Below are 3,770 nucleotides of genomic sequence, written 5' to 3'. Positions count from 1 at the left end.
TTTTTGCCCTTAGGGACAAACCACTGATTTTCAGTTACCTCCCATTTAAGTTTAAACCACTATACGTTTACCCCAGTAACATTTGTACCTCTGCTCATATACCATACAATAATGTTTCCCCCGAATTATACAAATGCACTATCAGTTTAAGTGCCAATTTCTCCATAGTCGGTTAGAGCATAACCAGGTATTAGTGGTTGACTTTTGACACATCTGTCAAGAATTTGGAGACGACGTATAATTGATAAACCAATCCTGCTCGGTTACATAACCGAATATGGAAAAATTGGCACCAAAAGAGTTGCAAGTGTCATCGTGGTATTGAAAGTTCGACATGCTAGAGAGAAAGTAAAAAGTCTCTTGAAAACATTCAGGGGTTTGTTTGCACTATTAATTACACCAGTGTTTTTCAACCTTTTTCATGATGCGACCCCCCTGGTGTAAAAAAAATATTTCGCGACCCCCTTGACCCTTTGGGTTTTTTTTATCATGTACGTCTTTATATGTTACAGTATTACCAATATTCATTCCATACGACGTATTTGTGGTATCCATGGTTAGGATTCGGATATTATAAATAGGTAAATACTTATCAGATATGAAACACACTATTTTATAATTACATACATCAGAAACGTCGACATAACTTTTCTTTTGAAATCAGCTTTCTGACTTATATTAGCTTTCCTAAATATCTTGAAAAAAATCTTCAAGGGTGAAATAACAATGTCATTACTGCAAAAAACTAAAGGCTTTACAAAATTATTATGCTTTTTCGCCGACACAATCTTCTACTGAAGAAGCCGGTTGTGAGGTGAACATCAAGGCATGTTATCTACTTGGTACCTAAATGGTGGTAGATAATAATTTGAAGAATTATGTCATTACTTCTCAGAGCAAGAGATATCAGAGACCCTTTTGCGCTATTATACGCAGAACTAGCGTCGCCAGTGGATAAAAAAAAATATAATTTCCGTTTGAAAGACTTTTTTCCAAAAACTGCCAAGGCCATTCCCCTGGTCATGCTAATTCCAATTTTAAGAACCTACCTTCTAATCCCTGGTGCCTGGGATGTAGAAATTGCCGATGGTACCACCGTCGTTAGCGATTTTTAGAATAATTTCTAGATTGCACCCGTAGGTCGCGAGCCGTATCGCCGAATACTAATATTAATTGAATTGTTTTTTGTTCTAAAATACCCACTTTCGGCCTCTGGCGACCCCCCTACAGAAGCTACGCGACCCCCCAGGGGGTCGCGACCCACAGGTTGAAAAACACTGAATTACACCATTACTGTAACTACCCTGTAAGTATAAGAAACCTACTAAGTTAATAAAAGTCTGGCAAAAAGGTCTAAGAATAGAAATAAATACTTTAACTTACTAAAAATACTCCAGCACTTAGTAAATTAAACCGTGATAGTATCAGGGTTGTTTTTATAAATTAGCGGCGGGGAAAACAACATTTTTGTTAGAGATAAAACAATAAGTACTTTCGGTTATTTTTAAGATTGCTTAGCCATTGTTATCCACCGTCATATTATTGTTAAAACTATGAATTTTGAAAACTGGATTTTTTTGTTTATTTAGATAGGTATGTAGAATGTTACAAATTAAATAGATTTTTGAAGGAAAAACATTCCACAAAGCATGAACTGTAGAGGTACAGGATCACCCGCCTTCTATAACATTTTCAGACTAATACTTAGTAGGAAAATAAGTAATAAATAAAATAAATAAACCAATTACCTGTAGTCGGGTATAACAATCACATTCAGGGCCTATTCCAGGTATCACTTTTAATAAAAGTCTCATCAATATGTAATCCTTTTGAAAATATAAATTCTCTTCACTATGCAATTTCAGGTTCATAAATATTCATACATTTGTTTTATACTGAATTTCGAGTCCCATTTTTTTCAAGTACAGGTATGTTCGGAGTGTTTATTTGGTATGTTTAATCTCAAGCAGAATCGTTATAACCATACTACATTACAAAACCCTAGCCTAAATAGCTGTAGTGTTAGTCACATAATTCTCAAAATTCATATTCAGTCATAATTTTCACTGCTATACATAACACATAGCAACTACTATACATAATACAATCCCTGTATGAATACGCAATTAGTATGTGTTAAAATAATACTACCAATTCAGTAAGAATTGTATGGCACAGGCTCCAGACCTGAGCTAGGCCTGTGTCGTAAACCGCCAGTGTGCAAAATATATGTTATAGGCTTGCAACAGCAATGTAAAACATATAAGTACTATATACCTATTCGATTTTGAGTTGCTTGTTGTTGTTGTATCCATTTAAGAGCTGTAACATTGAAAGGAAAGGTTTAGATGAGGGTGCTACTTTACCCAGAACTTAAATAGCGCGTAGATAAGTAAGGGAGAAAACAAGTATGTAATGTGGAATATGTAAGAGTGGAATTGGTAAGTTTACTTAGGCCTCTATCAGTATTTGTTCTTCAATACTCTGAAGCGGGAACAGGTGTGTACCAACAGCCTACACAAACACTTATGGCAGAATAAGCAGTTCGCACTTTGCACTAAAGTACGGGTTAGATGGTGACAAAAGTAAGGTTTTCGATAGTTTATAGTTAGAGAGAATAATAATAAGTAAAAATAATAATACTTATTAATTCATGAATGTTATCAAAGAAGAGACCATATAGGCAAAAGATGATCCTAGATGTCAGTTTACTATACACCATTCCGTCAAAATTGGTCTAACCGTTTCCCCGTGAAAAATTTACTAAAATCCATCCATCCATACTTACACACTTTCGCATTTGTAATTTAGTACGATTTTAGTATCTGTCTGCTTTTTTCCCCACGTAGAGAGCACATTTGTGATGTTTCTCACAAAGCTTACTCGAGTTGGGTAAATATTTACATGTGAACCAATAATTACGGCTTCGTCTATTTAATCCCCTGCCTAAAAAAGGGAGTTAAACGTTTGGCATGTTTGGTATTACGTAATGCTTTTTGTGGGTAGGCAGAGGTGGAATGTTACACAAAAAAATGTGAAATGTGTTTTTTGGCGACTATTATTAAATCAGGTAAACTACTTATTTAAAAAAAAACCGACTCAACGATGAGAACATATAGATATACAGACTGCATATAATAATTTTTATACACTCACGAGCATTGAAAAAGTTATAATAGCACCAAATTACTCGTATTCGGAAAAAGCTAGCTTAATAACGCCTTCTGCAACATTGAGATACACTTAACATACCAACTAAAAATGACAATGTTTTGTTCAAATTCTAAATGAAATGTTAATAAAATTGGGGTTATTTGGTGTCGGCATTTTGAAAGACAAACTTTTTCATTGTCAAAATCTAATTCAGACAGTTTTTCAAGACACGTAATATCAGTCTTAAGAAAGTGCTAGTCTGATAACCCTCGAAGCATAAATGTGATCGCGCCGCCCCGACAACACTCGTTTGAATGCGAATGTTGGGATTCCGAGAAACGGTCGGTTCTTACGCTAACAATAATTTCCGTACTTCTCGATATTGTTGCCACTAGGCTAACCGAAGCTGGAGGGTTACTCTATACTGACGAAAAACGAACGAACGATGTCGTGCAATCGGCACGTTTAATACAACAAGACAGAGTATAATGGCTTGTGTAGCAGCGATCCAAAACTTATCAAACTTTTACGTTTTTCGTCATATAGAGTGCCCCTATATACAAACCGCCTTCTAAGCATGGAGATTATTGGAAAATACTTTAAAAAAACAAGTTTAT

Source organism: Plutella xylostella, chromosome 21 (assembly GCF_932276165.1).
Source record: "Plutella xylostella chromosome 21, ilPluXylo3.1, whole genome shotgun sequence".
NCBI lineage: Eukaryota > Metazoa > Arthropoda > Insecta > Lepidoptera > Plutellidae > Plutella > Plutella xylostella.
The sequence above is the reverse complement of the archived record's forward strand: the minus strand, read 5'-3'. Positions refer to the sequence as shown.